Source organism: Xenopus laevis, chromosome 1L (genome assembly GCF_017654675.1).
Source record: "Xenopus laevis strain J_2021 chromosome 1L, Xenopus_laevis_v10.1, whole genome shotgun sequence".
Lineage (NCBI taxonomy): Eukaryota > Metazoa > Chordata > Amphibia > Anura > Pipidae > Xenopus > Xenopus laevis.
The window spans coordinates 205,038,819-205,057,037 of NC_054371.1; the positions used below are offsets into that span (position 1 = coordinate 205,038,819).

Consider the following 18,219-nt stretch of genomic DNA (forward strand, 5'->3'; position numbering starts at 1 on the left):
TTGGGTAAATGGATAGGTTGTGCCAAAAAAGTATGTCTAACATAATAGCCAGAACAGTACTTCCCAAAGCAGGAAGTTGGGTTTTGTAATGTTAGACATCTGTTCATTCCAGCGCTTATAGATTACATTTTTTTTCATAGATTACATTTTTTTTTTACCAGTTTTTATTTTTACACTGAACTAAAGGCAACACCAGTGAGCTGGTAGATGGGAAATTTAAGAAAGGTATATTGCAGCCCAGTTCCTCTCCTATTCTATGATGTACAGCAGTGCTCAGAGGGTTCCATTTAAAAAGTCTCTAAGCTGGAGTATCCCTGGCTATAGTGCAAGGCATTTTGCTCCAACGAAGACAATGGAAAAGGTTTGTTTTTCCAGCACAGGTAGAGAGACCCAGGATGGTATTGTTTCTTTTTTTTTCTTCTCAACACAACCTGAAGAATTGTGTGACTACTGCTCACAATACTACATAATATATATATATATATATATATATATATATATATATATATATATATATATATATATCAAACAAGGCAAAGTTGTGCTCACCACTAATTTTTAAAACCATTAGGCGGGGGTGCAATGAGGTTGTGACAACAAAATACATATAGACAAATACAAAAGTCCTCTGCACTCAACCCATTATCAATATATTTAAGACAGAGACATTTTGTGCATACAGCTACTGAAAAATGCCTTTATATGTATTTTGCACCCCCGCCTAATGGTTTTAAAAATTAGTGGTGAGCACAACTTTCCCTTGTTTGTTATAGTTATACAGGAGCAGTGACCAGCTCCATGTTGTAGCTCCCACCCTTCCCAGCTATAGTCAGGTGATCCCACTGGTGTCTAATAAAAGGGCAGCCAAGTTTGGGAGTTTTACTTTGAAAGCAGCTAGTAAGTTGCAGGTAAAACCTAGTCCCTTTGTAAAATGTATAATGAAGCAATAGAATTCTTAATGAATCAGATGAAAATTGAGCATAGGACTGGCCAGATATGGGATGACTTTGACGTAGTTGGCCAGCTTAAATATATTGCAATATATGGACAAACAATCCCTGTTTTGTTTAAAGGGTAAGGCATTTTTCAGAAGCAGTATGCACAAAATGTCTCTGTCTTAAATATATTGATAATGGGTTGAGTGTCTATATATATATATATATATATATATATATATATATATATATATATATATATATATATAAAATAATAAAAATTCATCTTTTATTGTTTACATTAAAAGGATATATATATATATATATATATATATATATATATATATATATATATATATATATATATATATATATATGTATATCTATATAGATGTATTATGAAGATTTGACCAATGCACCACTCTCTACATTCTAAATCCGGAAAGAGTGCGCTCTCTGTACTGACATTATATATATATATATATATATATATATATATATATAATAGCCCTGGTGTCAGCACTCCCAAATCATCAAAATCAAAGAAACAAATGTGCTGGTTAGAGCAGGTTTATTTTATCCAACGTTTCGGTTCTATATTAGAACCTTCCTCAGGGAACAGAAACCAAACAGTGCACAAACATGGTGCTCATTAAATACACAAATTGGCGCCAAACATGGTTGCTAGCATGCCTAGCAACCCACAAACATTGAGAAGTGTATAGAGTAAAACACCCAAGTGTGTAGGGAGATGTTAAAAACAATACCGCATTGCGTGTATATATATATATATATATATTTGTAAATTGAAACATGAAAGCAAAACTGCTGAAAATACAAATAAAAAGGTATTGATCAAAGCACATTGCCTGGCCTGTAGGCAAAGAAGTAATTATTAAACACAAGGACAGGTAATGTGCATTAATCAACCCATTTTTGTGTGTTCAAAGGATAGACATACAATTCCTCAGCCTTGGCTGGGAAGTAAGGCGGGGGCTCCCCCTGCTGTTCATAAGTATGATTGTTTCCCTGCTCAGCAGTTAGGGACCATCTGACAATTCCTATCCACAGCAGTAAATGAAGGGAGAATTTCACTGCATACAGTCAGATTTCTTATAAAAACAGTACACATTTTTTAATTGAAGTATATTGGAGATAGGTTTCTTTTTCATTAAATAAATTAAAAATGGGATTTTATTTTTTTGCCTTTACATGCCCTTTAAGATCTTAATGTATCATTGTTTGCAGAAAAGCAAGAGCCTAAAGTCCAGACTCCTATGGGTTTACCGGTCAAATAAGACATAGTAACATAGTAAGTTATGTTGAAAAAAGACACACGTCCATCAAGTCCATATGTATTATACTAAAAGAATTGGATGCTTTATCAATGTTCTATAACTACATGTCATGTTTCCTAATACAGGTGGGGGAGGAGTGCTAGGAAGGAAAGGGGGGATTAAGTATTGGCAAATTGGATAGGGTAATCAGTCACAAGGACCCTACATGCTGAACTGTCAGTTGCTTGCCTGGTGCTAGGGTTTGGCATGTGGTGGAATGTGTAGACAGATAGTTGGGATGGGCTTGAGAAGAATCAGTGGTCTTGCTAAACATTGGTAACAAAGAGCTAGGGAGCAATCAGGAAAGCAAAGATAAAAAATGAGGAATGTATTGCGGCACAGGCTAATACTAACCCCCAATACATTAATAGTAAAAAGATGCAGGTTGTGGGTGTGGCTCTATTAAATAATGGAAATAATGTAGTTATAAAGAATACAAAAAAGACTAAAGCCTGGGTAAATGGATAGGCTGAGCAAAATACAAAATGTTTAAAATATGGTAAGTTAGCCAAATATGTAATCTATAAAGACTGGAGTGAAAGGATGTCTAAGATAATAGCCAGAGCACAGCTTCCTGCTTTCCATCTCTCAAACTCTCAGTTAGTCATCAACTTGAAAGGGGCCACATGGGACATATCTGTTTAGTTAGTTTCCTTATGACCCATATGGCCCACCTCAAGTCGGGGATTGGTTACAGATTGGTAACCAATCAGAAAGCAGCAAAGCAGGAGATTGAGTGTTGATAAACATTCGCCTGGGATGTAAAAATATGCAAGCCACGTGTACCATTAATGGAACAGAGTAAGGCTAACCCATAATAACATGGGACCTTGGAGTCCTTGTAGATAATAAACTTGGTTGTTGCAAGCAATGCCAGTCAGCAGCTGCAAAGGCAAATTTTGAGCTGTATTAAAAAGGAGCATAAAGTCACATGAGGAGAGGGTCATTCTTCCACTTTACAGACTGCTGGCAAGACCCCATCTAGAATACGATGAGCAATTTTGGTCTCAAGTGCTCAAATGGGATATTACTGAATTAGATAAAGTCCATGGAAGGGCATATAAGATAGAGGGGAAAGACAAAACATTTATTGTATGTAGCCATGCAGCATAAAACAAAGAATTCTTTTAAAGGGCATGTAAATTCAATTATAAAATACTTTACTTTATGGCCCTTTACATTGGGTTTTTGAGTGCCATGTTTGCTGATAGGGCAACTAAGCTGGTAAAGGGTATGGACTGTCTCAGTTATGAAGAGTGACCAAATTTGGGTTGTTTAAGCTGGATAGAGGCACTTAAGCGGGGATATGATAAAGAGTAAATATATAAGGGGACCATATAATAAGCTCTCTAATGCTTTATTTATCAGAAAAAAGGAGGAAGAAAATGTTTGGGTTTTTTTACAGTAAAAGCTGTGAAGTTTCTCTTCTGCAATCAGTCGTACTAGCTGATACATTAGATACCTTCAAGAAGGGGTTGGATGGCGTCTTAGCAAGTGAGAAAATACAGGGTTTTTAAAAATAGCTCTTATGACAAAGTTTATCTGGGGTTAGCCAATGGCCATTGTGGATTCGGGAAGGCATTTTTTCCCCACTCTGAATCAAATTAGAGAGACTTCAAAAGGTTTTTTTCCCTTCCTTTGTATCAACAGACAGTTTTATATAGTCATTAATTCTATGGGCAAGTGTCTTTTTTACAACGTATGTCATCCTAAATTTACCTTCTTTTGCAGTCTTAGATTCTTTGATATCATTTCTTTCTTCTCTTTTGCTGCTTTTAGCTCCCGTTTTAGCTGACGTGCTTCTCTTCTTAATTCTTTACTTTAGAAAAGAGAAAAAAGGATAAGGTATTTTTTCTTAAAGACATCACTGTAAGCCTATATTTAAATAGCGCGGACATATTACACAGCACAGGAAAAGGTTTAATTATTTACATTAGTCCCGCCCCAGAGGAGCTTATAATCGAATTACTCAACAACAGACACACAAACATAAGGTCATATTCAACAGGGTCTAAACCCATCAGAATGTTTTGGATTTTTGACTTGGAACACAGGGAGAACGCACAGTATTGAAAATTGATCCGAATAGACAGCAATACAGCAAGGCTACAATTCTAACTACTGCATCAGATATTGCAAATTTAGATACAGTATAAGACTTGAGAAAAGCACTTCTATTGTGATGATTAACGTTTAAATTCCCCTAACTCTTAACAGCCCAGCTGCAACGGGTTGGGGGCCATGATAAACTATATCCAAACAGCTACTGTAAATACAATCTTGAATTAAAGATACATTTTGAATGCAATAGTATTGAGAGTTATGGGATTTATATATAAGAATTTTACAGTACAAGACAACAATACTATTCTTTACAAATTGGCTGTTTTAAATTAAAGGTATAATCACTGGGGGGGGGGGTGCCAACCTTTTAGGCACCCCAGTCATTATAATTAGGGATGCACCGAATCCACTATTTTGGATTCGGCCAACCCCCCGAATCCTTTGTGAAAGATTCGGCTGAATACCGAACCAAATCCTAATTTGCATATGCAAATTAGGGGTGGGAAGGGGGAAATGTACTTCCTTGTTTTGTGATGAAAAGTCATGCGATTTCCCTCCCCACCCTTAATTTGCATATGCAAATTAGGATTAGGATTCGGTTCGGCTGGAGAGAAGGATTTGGCCGAATCCGAATCCTGCTGAAAAAGGCCGAATCCTGTCCGAATCCCGAACCGAATCCTGGATTCGGTGCATCCCTAATGATAATACCTTTCATGATAACCAGTGCTGCTGTTCACTAAAACCTGCACAGGCCCTGGGTATAGATGCTCATTGTCTCCTTCTTCTTTGGCTTCTTCTATTTTCTCTTTATTCCAGGCAGGTACATGCTAAGTAGAGTGAAAATCCATACTCAAATCCAAAAACCCAGCATTATCATTTTACTACGCAAGTTTCTGCCCGATAAAAGAAAACAGAAGCAGAAGAAGATTGTGGCAAATGAGCTTCTACAGAAATATACTGGGCTGGTGCCATTTTTCAGCAATCAGTAGCACTAGCCTGGGGTATAAGGTAAGTAATTATAAAAGAATGAGCAATACAAAATGTAGCCACTCCCAGGTCACAATTGATGTTTGGAAAGGCTGCACAGTCATCAGGCATTCCTGAAAACTTCAGATGTACTTACCAAAATTTGGACAGCAATCAGTACTCCAAATAAAGTAAAATAAAAAAAAAAAATAATAGTCTTTATTGGCTCCACTTTAAAACAGGCAAGAGGATCAAAACATGAAGCGTTTCGGGTTCTTAAACCATAAACCATTGACATCATAGGCCTTAATCATAGGAATCACGAGCCTATGATTAAGGGCATAAGAGCCCAAACACGTGGATTTTGATCCACTTGTCTGTTTTAAAGTGGAGCCAATAAGGACTATTATTTTACTTTATTCGGAGTATGTGCACACTGTCCAACTTTTGTAATTATAAATACTGAGGGGGGGGCTAACATTTTGCGACCCCCTGGTGATTATAGCTTTAATTCTATTTTAACTGCACAACAGACTTACAAAGGCTTATAAAAATTATGTTATACAAAAATGCTACAAGTGAATTTGGAGCAGGTTTAGAGGCAAAATCCTTGAGCTCTGGCAAAGCAGAACTGAACTGAAGGCAATCTTACATACTCCCAATACCGGTAACCCTTAGTGATGGACGAATTTGTTCCGTTTCGCCACAAATTTTGCGAAATTTGTTGGAAAATTTGCGAAACAGCGATTTTGACACCTGCGACAATTCACCGTCAAAATTGGCACCGGAACCGTTGCCGAAAAAACTTTGACGCCGGCATCAAAATGTTTTCGACGCCAGCTAATTTTTGCGCCAAATTCACAAATTTGTCTCGGCGAAACAGGCAAATTCACGCCTGGCGAATAAATTCACCCATCGCTAGTAACCCTTCATGATTTCTCTTTGTTTAATGGGGCACATCAAATAACATTCTATCAGTATATCAGACGGCATGAGCTGCTGCTGAGTTGTACGAAATGCTGTGCTGGAAACGCCAACACACAGAAAATAGAACTATGAAATAATTCTTTCTACAGCGTTAATCTGAAGATACCAATTAATATATGCAACTCTGGTTGCAAATCATGGGTGACTCTACCAGAAACTATTTAGCTACAATGCTTGGTACACAGAATGATGTATTCAGTCAATTATCTAACAGGCTAGAACTGCAGTGTGAAACAACAATTTTCAACAGGCTTCTATTCCCCAAAGAATGATTAGAGCTCAAAGCACTGATAAATAAAAGTGACAAGTGAATCTTTCAATACATATCACACTTATCAAACTCTCGCCTCATTGGGAATAAATAATGAAAGGCAAAGCATTTATCAAGATAACCACTAAATGTAATTCCAAGAAAGATTCTTTAGAACGCTATACTGTTTCTTAGAACTCTTAAAATAAGTTAAGCACAACATACATGAAAAGATCTGAAACTGAATTCTCTAAATAATGTAATTTTGCTATTACAATTTCAAAGAAGCAAGACGCAGGATACAAAGACTCGTTTTAACGATTGCTGTAAAATGAAAATGAAAACATCCAACATCTGTGATTCGAGGCAAAAAGTGTGCATTTGAAAGTATGTTTTCATTTACATTTCATTGGCCATTTGCGAGTTGTAAAATAACATTAGATTGCAGTGGTATTTAAGGATGAAAATGGAACCTCTTTATGAGAGCATCTTTCCAACAGGTTCTGAATTAATTAAAAAACCATGCATACAAGCCTCTATGAAAACACAAATGTACCATTTTTTTTATATTTTCCGATTTTTTTTTGTCATGAACTGGGCTTACACATTTTTACAGACCAACTTGGATATATTTAGAAAAGTAAAGCAAAGCTGAACCCTTAAAACCAATACAGGCAAAAAGGCAATCTTTTATATATTAAAGTTACAGCACCAGCCTAACGTTTCAGAATCTCTAGAACAGTAATGATTCAGGTCGTCAGGTCTTGCACAGGGGGAAACCATCTTGGATTTTGGTGTCAGTGACCCTGCACATGCTCAGTGTGCTCTGAGCAGCTGCTGAAAAGCTATGCGTAGGGGTTGCTGCAAAACATCAAGTAGAAAATGAGATTCACATGTCATAGAAGCTGATGCTACAGGGCTGATTATTAAATTATGATGAGTTCTGAGCTGCAATCTGAGAATATGACAATTACTAATCTGCCTTGCACTGGGACTTCTTGGGTATTTTTCAGGCAAAACTTGAAATTTCAAGGTTAAAATTTTTTTTTTTATAATTTATTATACCCTGAAGCTGGAAATAGCTCAAATCCAAATATACACCATCTAAAACTTGTCAAGGTCATGTAGAAGTCAATTGTAGAGGTCCCTTCATGATGTTCAGGTTTTTTTTCACTTGGTTTCGCTCAAAAACTCAAATATTTTTTTCAGGTTGTTAATCTCAGATTCATTGATTTCCACGTTTTTTCTTAAATTAGAAACCATTCGAGTTGTGAGTTCATTTGAGATATAAAAAAAAACATCACAAAGCTCTAAAATGCGACCTTTGATGAATATCGCTCTTAATGCGCAACAATTCTAGCCTACTTCTTTAATTTTCACGACCACAGAATATTGAAATGGAAAACCTCAAAGTTTCACTAATTTATTAAGAAATGAACTGAAATAGGTTAGGATGGAAAGGTTTAAGATTATGTTTAGAATATTAGTGTAGAATAAACAAACGTCAAATCTGATTGTATGTGCCATAACAAGAAGTCGCCAATGCTGCACTCACCCAATCCAAAATGTTAAGGCATATTAAAGGCAGACAATATATTTTGTTAATTAAAATGATTATTAGTCATTGTCATTAAAAAGGAGTCTAGTATCTTACAAATAGAAATCTTCTGGAAATCCAATATAATGCAAGGCCAGGAGATAAAAGCTACTGAAAAGTTCTGTATTCAAACCATTCTGCTATATCCCCAGTAACATCAATGAATATGAGACAGCTCACAGAGCTCATGAAAAAAATATGTCCTGAAGGAAACCAACAGATAAGCAATAGCCTAAAGCTGTCATACATGTGCAGATTAAATTCATTTTCAAGTATGGTGGCCTGAGGATCCCGACTCATATTTACATGGATATTTAATCATTTGTTCGATCAGGCAGGTTTGAAAATGTTATCTGTCAATCTATTATATTGGCCAGCGGTATAGCGCCTCTTCCCTTTCTGCTCTTAAAGTGTTTGGGCTGTCAGCTTAAACAGTAGAACAACGTAAATAAGGCAAATATGGTGTATAGCTCCTTGTGTGGTATCCATCCGTTTCAACTGTGGGCTGACTGCTCAGATACCACGTGGGGTTGGACCACTTATAGTCAACGTGATCCATCAAAAAATCTTATCGAAACTGTGACATTCATAAATAAATAATTACTATTTGGTGAAGTTCTGCTTATTCATTCACTGGACACCAGGTCTGAGCACATCAACATCAGTTAATTGTGCTGCTCCAGCAGAATTCTGCACTGAAATCCATTTTTCAAAAGAGCAAACACATTTTTTTTTTAATATTTAATTTTGAAATCTAACATGGGTCTTGACATGTCCTTAATTTTCCAGGTGCCCCCAATCATGTGTGCTCTGAGTCTCACTAAGACTCCTCCAGTTACATTGAATAGGAGAAACAATAGCTTATCTGAAAGAAGTTCCATTGTGAAGTGTTGATTATTTCCGAAAGCACAGGATGAGGCACAATGACTAAGAAACTACACCATATAAATCATGACAGAATCCCTTAAAAATTGTTGCATTTTATCTAACAAAAATAAAATAATTGGCATTAGATAAATCTATGTTTCATGAAAAGGCATGGTTTAAAAGAAAAATGTTTTCAGATATGGGTTGTTAAATTATATATTCTTATCAAGACCTGGAAAGTTCATATAACCATATAACTTCCAAAAAATGTAACACACTTATGCTTTAATTCAACTTTAGTAAAGCACAATACCTATAGCTTGTGTGCCTGCTGTCAACGCTGCTGACTTATATTTATTTCCCCATTCAGCTGGTCATGTCAGTTTATGCCTTCTGGAATGCTAAGCAACTCCCCCTTGCTTGGCTTTTGTTTGGAGATTATGACACAGTAGGAGGGCTATGGGAAATAAGGAAGGTTGTGGAAAGCCAACATGAGAGTGTTGTAAAGACAAGGTTAAAGCAGCAAGCTGAGCCAGCAATACCTAACAACGTAAGCTTGGTGGGGAGATCCCTTTCTGAATAGATCCAACAAATTCAAAGTGAAAAATAAAAAGGTAAAAAAAGTATAGTTGTCCTTAGAGTACTGTTGAACCAAGCACACAGCTATAGCAAATTCATAAATAAACTTTTGAAAACATACAGTAAAGGGCCAGATTTTTGTTTTCAAATTCACATTGTCCAAAATGTTTTTGACTCCCCCCCCTATTTATTATCCTGTGGCCCACGGACCAAAGTTTGGCAAATCTGGTGTATTGTTAATAAGGAACAATAAAAGGGTTGACTTTTAAATTTAACATTCAAACAAAGTAATGGCTGCTAGCATTCACCATCTAACTTACTGATTATAAAAGGTCTGGTAAAGCTCAGTGCAGTAATATTGTCTGCAAACCAGCATTATCTTCCTTATAAACTCTGACAGCCTCAATACCATATGGCCAAATCTGCCTGGCCACATGGCACAGGTAAGCTGTTGTGTCTGGGCTAAATTCCCAGAAATTTGAGGCATCCCACGCTGGAACAAAAGATACTTGTTTTTGGCCATATGCTACGCAGCATGGTATTTTAATTTTTCTTAATCACTTTAGTCTGTTTTCAGGCAGCATTATATGTCATCTAATTTAGCTACCTCTAAAAGGCAAAGTTATCCTCAATATGTCATTTCTGTATTATTCTGATGAAAGTCATACATTTGCATCTAGTCTTTGGCTCTTACCAGCATTGGACTGAAAATGCAACATAGTTGTTAATGTCATAGAATGATTCTTTTTTTTTTCTATATTTTTTCTGTTCAAGCCCTTCCATATTAGCTTTAAAGTGCATCATTAAAAGGGGAAGTATAAACCCTTTTCAGCATTAGTTCAATGAATAGGGCTTATGCTGAAAATACTTTTTTGTCAACTGATTGAATTTGGAAAGATGTGTGTTATTTCTTACAGGGCAAAATCTAAAAATGAAAGTAAAGTCACTTTCTACTTCTACTTCACCAGCCTACTCTAAGGCTATGTGATAGGAAACTACTTATTATACAATTGCATGTTAACAAATGCAAATACCACAATTAGGGATGCACCAAATTCTTATTTTGTGGATTTAGCTGAGCCACCGAATATTTCAGAAAAGATTTGGCTGAATCTGAACCCTACTTTGCAAATGCAAATTAGGGTACTGAAGTGGGAAACAAAGTCAGCTCATGGAAAAAAATTCAACCCCTAAATCATGTGACCTAAAGAGTCTGATTTGGTTCAGTCAGGCTCTTGGATTCTGTTTAATCCGAATACTCTTAAATAATGCTCAATATGTTTCTGTCTGCACAGCGAGTGTGGGAGCTGCTAAGCAAGTGTTGCATTTGAATTAAGTGTTTAGCAGAGTTAAAAACCATAAGGTATTGAAAACTAAAAAGGCATTTTTGAGGAACTGCACTTGGGAGACTGTAAGTTCCCAGTGTAAATATGAGTGCAAGTGGGTTTGCTGGAATCATTCAGTGTGCGTCTTGTCACATGTATGTGGTGTTGGAGCAGCAGTTCCATGCAGTATTTAGATGTGAGAGATGCAGATGGATTTTCATCTTGGAATGAACTACAAACTCTAAGGGCAACAGATTTGCCATTTTGGGTGGAGATGCAGGGGAGGACATCGATGACGTTGCGTGTATGGAGCAGGCTGATTCCCAGTGCGCCACGGGAGGCAGTGTCTCTTATACGGGTCGTGGAGGGAGTGCGAGGAAGTAAAGGCAGGTTTTAGCTAAAGGGGATTCAGTTATTAGAAAGGTGGATAGGGTCATCTGTCGTAAGGACCACTCATGCTTGGTGCTAGGGTTAGGTATGTGGTGGAACAAGGAAAGACCCAATGGTCTTGGGACACATAGGTACCAATGACAAAGTTGGGGGGGGAGTCATCAAGAATGATTTTTAAAAATTAGGTCAAGAGTTGAGGGCAAGAACTTCCAAGGTAATTTTCTCAGAGATATTACCTGTGCCACCAGCAATGTTAAGTGGGCGCTTAGTGAGATTAATGCGTGGCTGAGAGATTGGTGTAGAAAGGAGGGCTTTGGGATTTTGGAGAACTGGCCTGATTTCTCAATTGGCTACAGGATCTTTGCCAGGGATGGGCTGCATCTCAATGATGATGGTTTGGGGGAGAAGATGGCAAGGTGGTTGGAGGAGATTTTAAACTAGGCATGAAGGGGAAGGTGCAGTAAAAGATTCAGTGGAAGATAGGTTAGATGAGGCCGTGGGCATAGGAATGGAAAATGGGGTAGAAGATATGGTTGGGGGTACTGTTAAGGACAGGGAGGATCACATGTCATATATGCAATATGGTACCAGTATTAAATGTATGTTTTTATGGCACAGGTTGTTGAGGGCAGGGGTTGGATCAATCCTTCTATTGGCTGAAGTCCTGTTTTCAATCGTAATTAGCCTATGGAAGGATTGCGCAGCCCCCAGCCCAGTGTCACTGAAACAGCACCAAAAAACGTTTAGCCGTGTCGGAGGGTCAGGTTAAGACAGGTTTGCAGTGCTGGGGGAGGCTTTGAGGGGAACTATTCTGTGTGCAGCACATACTTGATACTGACACGTTCCTATGCTTTTTATAGGAATGTGTCGGTATCGCTTTAAGAAGTTAATGAAAAAAACAGCAAGAAACACCCTTTGTGGATTAATTTAGAGGTAAAAAAGTTAATAGAAATAAAGAGAAAAAGATTTAAAAACTACAAGTCTGTGGGTACAGAAGCTGCATTTAACATATTTAACACTATAATAAATGTTGTAAACAGCAATCTGGAAGGGAAAGATTGGAAATGAGTGCATTGCAGCAAAGGCTAAGACTAACCCTAAAAAGTTTTTTAAGGATATTAATAGTAAAAAGATGCAGGTTGAGAGTGTGCCTCCTTTAAATAATGTTACCAGTATGGTTGCAAATGTGCTAAATCAGTTCTTTTCTTCAGTGAATTCAATAGAGGAGTCAGAGCTTCTAGACCCAGCTCATAGCTGCACTGTCGGCTCAGCTCAATCTAGTCAGAGGCTGACTCAGGATATGGTTCATGAAGCTTTACTAAAAATGAATGGGAACAAGTCACCAGGGCTAGATGGAATACACCCACGGGTTTTAACTGAAGCTTGGTTCCGTTTTAGACCGGCCTATATTTATGATTTTCTCAGACTATGATACCTATTGATTGGAGGAAAGCTCCAATCAATATTATTTAATTAATGACATTAATTAATTTAGTTAATGACGTTGTTTGCACATGGATAGGAAACTGGGTACAAAGAGTGGTTGTTAATGGTAACTTCTCTACTTGTAATAAGGTTCTTAGTGGGGTATCTCAGGGATCTGTATTGGGTCCACTTTTATTTAACTTGTTCATTAATGACTTGGGGAAGAGTATTGTAAGTAATGTATCAGTGATTGCAGATGACACAAAACTATGCGGCCCAATTAATTCCATCCAGGATATGGCAAGTCTCATAAAATGTACAAATCTGTTTCCATTTTTAACTAGTTTAGAAAACAGCACAATTGTTTTTAAATAAAATTATTTTGGTTACTGCTTATTGTTTTTTTTTTTTACTTTTTTTTCCTCTTGACATTAAATTCAAGAACAAACTTGAGCCCAAACATTTTTTTTCAATGAAAACACTTTGGTAAATATATGAATATAATTTGTATTTGTTCATTTATGAGTGTGTTGAAATCAATGGACACTAATTAATTTGATGATAGCTATCCTCCTTCAGGAAAGTGACACTGACAAGAATATGAAAAGTCTAATCTTTCTTTTTTGCAAGACGTGCAACACCCACATAATAATTATTACTTGGAATTCTAATTGCAAAGTTTCAAATATCAAAGCTATAAATAAAAAGGTAACAGCTTTCTTATTGCATCCTAGCATACCGATGGCAACAGATTACACCAAAGTTGACAAAATGGCATGCCGTTACAGTTTTCTCTGTCAAACCTTCCCAGCTCAATCTACTCTGTAAGATTTAATTTATAAAATGTTGGGTCAGGCTCAGTTTGGGTTGGGATAGGGAGAGTTATCAGTGCTGGTCAACAATTTCATCAACCCAAGCATCACTATCAATATAGAGAGAACAGGCTGGGGGAAAACATTCAATTTCTATGTGCAGTCAGAATGAATGCTCACAAAGAAAATCACTCTATTGTATTCACCAGAACTGGGCCACACTGGGCAGGCACCCTAGGCAACCTGGTCTGACGCGGCGCCAGCTTAGTGTGCGCAGGTTGACGCCAGCTTAGTGTGCGCAGGTTGACGCCAGCTCGCATGTGCAAGTCGACACTGGCGCGCATGTGCGTGTTAACACCGGCCCGCATGTGCGTGTTAACGCCGGCGTGCATGTGCAGAAGCGTCAATCTTCGTGCAGGAAGACGGGGAGTGAGGGGACCGGACATGGGGAAGGCGACAGAGCAGGTACGTGCCTGGCACCCCCCAGCTTTGTGCCCTGGGCACGTGCCTACTCTGCCTACCCCTAGTTCCGGCCCTGGTATTCACTGTAACTTGTGCTCCAACACCAAAACTGTAGTATGCAATCACACTCTCAGAAACCATATCTGAATTGAATAGCAAATCAATGTATACTGTTTTAAAATGAGAGCAGTTAAATCTAGTGATTTAGAAAATAGGGATGGACTGAATCCAGGATTCGGATTGGGATACGGCAAAGACATCTTTTTTCAGCAGGATTTGGATTAGGCTGAATCCATGTGCCTGGCCGAACCGAATACGAACCAAAAAATCATGTGACTTTTCATCACATAAACAAGTAAAAAAAAAAACCTTTACCCTTTACCCATTGTTTCCCTAAATTACATATGCAAATTAGGGTTTGGATTCGGCCTAATCTTTCACAAAGAATTCAGGTTTCAGCCGGATCCTAAAATAGTGGATTGGGTGCATCCCTACTAGAAAAGCAGTTTATCGAACTGCACCTGTATATAACTCACAGTCTGCATTAATGAGGCTGTATAACTTCTTTTAAAAAAAAACAAAAAAATTCTCAATATGGATATGCTGTAGAGGTCATTCAGCTGACTAGAACTGGGTTCTTCTTTGAAATGGGACTAAGAAGGGCATATCCTTGATAGACAAGGACCTAGGCACGAGGAAGAACTACTATTTATATCTTTATTTCTGGGAAGGGCACTTAAAGTAGGAAAATGTTCACAGTGTATAAATATTTCAGGGGGGCATGCAATAAAGTCTATGGGGCCTTGTTTACCAGTAGATTTTCCAGCGTATACAAGTGCATCCCTTGAGCATAAGGTAAGAAGGTTTCATTTTAAAGATCTGGCCACACGAGCAGATTTCGGGGGCATTAGCCGCCCCAGCAACAAATCTTATTCTTCGGAGATTACAAGCAGATTCGAGGAGATTAGCCGCCCCAGCAACAAATCTCTTTTTTCGAAGCAGCAACCTCCCTGAACTGCCTTCCTCCTGCCCTCCACCGCCTAAAATGAAAATCACCTGCGGCAATGTACATGCGTTGCTTCGTCTTCCGAAGTCGTCCGAAGTTGCCTTTACAAGGAAACTTCGGCTACTTCGGAAAACGAAGCGCTGTGTGTGCATTGCCGCAGGCTATATTCATTTTAGCCAGCGGAGGGCAGTTCGGGGAGGTTGCTGCCCCGGCTAATCTCCCCAAATCTGCTGGTGTGGCCAGACCCTTAAGATGAAACCTTCTTACCTTATGTTCAAGGGATGCAATGTACTGGTGGGGGGACTAATTTCCCTGAATCTGCTTGTGTGGCCAGACCCTAACATAAAGTGATTGTGCTGGCAGCTACATAAAAGATGCAATTCATGGTACAATATTGGTTCCTGAAGTGGCCAGATTGCCCTTTTGGCATCAGGAAGGATTTTTTTTCCCTCTTCTGAAGTTGGGTAGGTAGGGACTATCAAAAGCTTTGCAAATCTAGACACATTTCCTATTTGCAAAACTGCTCAACCTCTGTTAGGATACATAGGGATAGTTGGTAAATTGCCTTTTTCAAGAATCATTAGGCGCATTCTCTCCCATGGCTCAGGTTTCTTGCAGATTGTACCAGGTTTTAATCCAGAACCTCAGTGTTTTGCTGCATTCATTGTACCTTCAGAAACTCAGAGCCTGGCACAAAGAAGCATCCCCATAACATGATGCTGACACTATCATGCTTCATGGTGGGGATAGGGTGTTTGTAATCATGTGCTTTTAAAAACTAGTATGAACAGAGTGACTGAGATGCCAAAATAAGCCCAAAGGGTTAATTTCAAACAAATTAATTTTTTTGTTGTATAAGCTTCATAATTTGCTTGCTTGTGTACCATCGTACAGATTAGAAGAATATTGCCATTAAAGTGTTAGGTGTATCATATTAAAGCAGGTGTAAACCTATGTCATTTATTTTTTTTTTCTTTCCATTATAATTAACAAATCATCTTACACAGAGATTTGTTTTCACATTGACGAGAAAGTGTCAAAAAAACTAAATAAAATCAAAAAGTTCTAGAACAAAGAAAAAAAATTAAACTTTTCAAAAGGAATGAATACATTTTATAGGCACTGTATGCAACAAGAAGCTTTGCTGATAAAGCTTAACTGAAGGTCACTTGGAATTCAGAAACTGCAAAAATAGTACAAAGCTTTGAGGATTAGATCTTGAAGCTGGATCAAACCTCCTTACCCTGTGGTGCAACCAACCACTGTGGGGTTTCCCCATCAACTGCTGTGGCTCCCCTGCTCACAATAGAAATGTAGGTAACGCCTAACTGGATCTTTAATGCCCCAGATATCAGCCAAGCAAAATAATTACACTTATTATCACTATAAATTCAACAAAATAAAATGTGCCATATTCTTAGGTAATAAATAGCTATGATCATTAAGATTTCCTTGAATTCCATTTGCTTTTCCACCATCATTTACAAAACCCCATTTAGTTGCAGGCAAATATAAAAGTAATCACTATTCTGGTAAAAAGGGAGAGGACAATATACTTCTACAATATGGTTTTATCTATTCAACAGAGCCTCCATAATTCTCCAATTCTATAAATTTATGTATAAAAAAAACAAAGTCTGGAATATTTTAACTTTGCTTATAAAAATGTTCTTCAGTATTTGAGGTTTATGAAATTCATTTTCTTTTTATATACCATGTGTGTAAAAATGCTGGAGAAATATCAGGTCAGTTCAGGATAATGCTTCAAAAGAGCTGCTACAGCATTCTGCTGATCAAATTGTACTGATTAGCAATACTTTTAAGAGCGCTGAAAACTCAGGTTGGGGTAAGAAAAGTTAAAGATTGAGAGACTGGAGAACACTACGAATGCACAAAAATAGGATAATTGCATTATAGTACTGAAGGAGTGGAAAGGTTTAACACCATAAAATACCTTGCTTGGCCATACATGTTCAGCGAGGGATGCTCAGTACCTTCTAGTTCATGCTGAGGGCATGTTGATGCATAGGCATTGCCGTGGACTGAGAAACAGTCATAAGAAATAATTCACACGAACGTTGTGCTGGAACTGACACAAATATAACAGTTGTGTTTTTATGTAATTTGCACTTTTAAGGTTCTGGGCAGGAATTTAGCAATTTTCCTGCGATAAGTTCTAGCCTGTTAGTCCTGGCTGTGCCTACTTTATGACTACGTTGCCCAAGCCATCTCTTTCTGTTCCGGCTTCTACTCGTTTTTTTCGAAACTACCACAAGTAAAATTTCAGTTATGACCTTGACATCCTCCTCGTTTTGCTCTGCTGCTGCCTGCCCTGATCCCTGCCTGTTTGACAACTCTTCAAGTTTCATGATCCCCTCCATGCTGCTATTGATCCAGTCTGTACAGGCCACAGAACTAAATTTACACACACAAGCACATTGAAGTTTAGTCATAATAACCAGACTTTCAAATTAGTTATTTATATTAGGGGGAGGAGGGGTTTGGAAGAAAAATGAAGATTTTTAAATAATTAAAACTATAGAAAGTATGTAATGTAAGTCCTATTTATAGTGCTAATTTTTTAGCAAAGGTGTATTTAGGTTCACACTGCCCCTTTAATAATATAAAAATAGCTCTAGTTTTTTTTTAAAGAAGTCATGTAATTTGCTTTCCAAAATGTAATTTTCACGGTTCTCCCTGGTAAACTGAGCTCTTCTTTCATCTCAGTGGCCTTTTAACACGTGGTTCAAAGACTCCTGGATTAGTCAAATTAACAAATGACAGGTCTAACCAATTAACAGATAAATGACGTAATGGTGACCTTCAGCTTTTCATACTGTTTAACAAGAGGCATTTTACTCAAGCAACGTTTTTTTTCCCTCAATGAGCTCAGTATGGCTGCTTATCATTAAGACAAAAGAGGACTTCAAACATTCTGTACTGTTGATTTATTCCTCATTAAAAATACTTCTGGTGTAAAATTAATCAGCTGTGACAGCAGTGCACTCTGTATTTAACCTGACAAGGCTGCTCAACAGCATGCACCCAACATGGACTGGCTGCAATTAGTGGACATCAAATATCTAGGAACTTTTATTTGGCTTCTCCTATTTCTGACAGCTTAACAAGATATAAAAGATAATAGAAGAAAATGGATAAGCAGAATGTAAAGGTTTATAAACTGAATTACATTGAATTGACGTTCAATTTATCAATT

The 18,219-nt window shown here is 37.6% G+C and overlaps 1 pseudogene; it reads right to left on the minus strand.

Moving 5' to 3' along the window:
* Positions 1-18,219, minus strand: part of LOC108718168 — a 100,331-nt pseudogene that overhangs the window by 41,515 nt on the left and 40,597 nt on the right.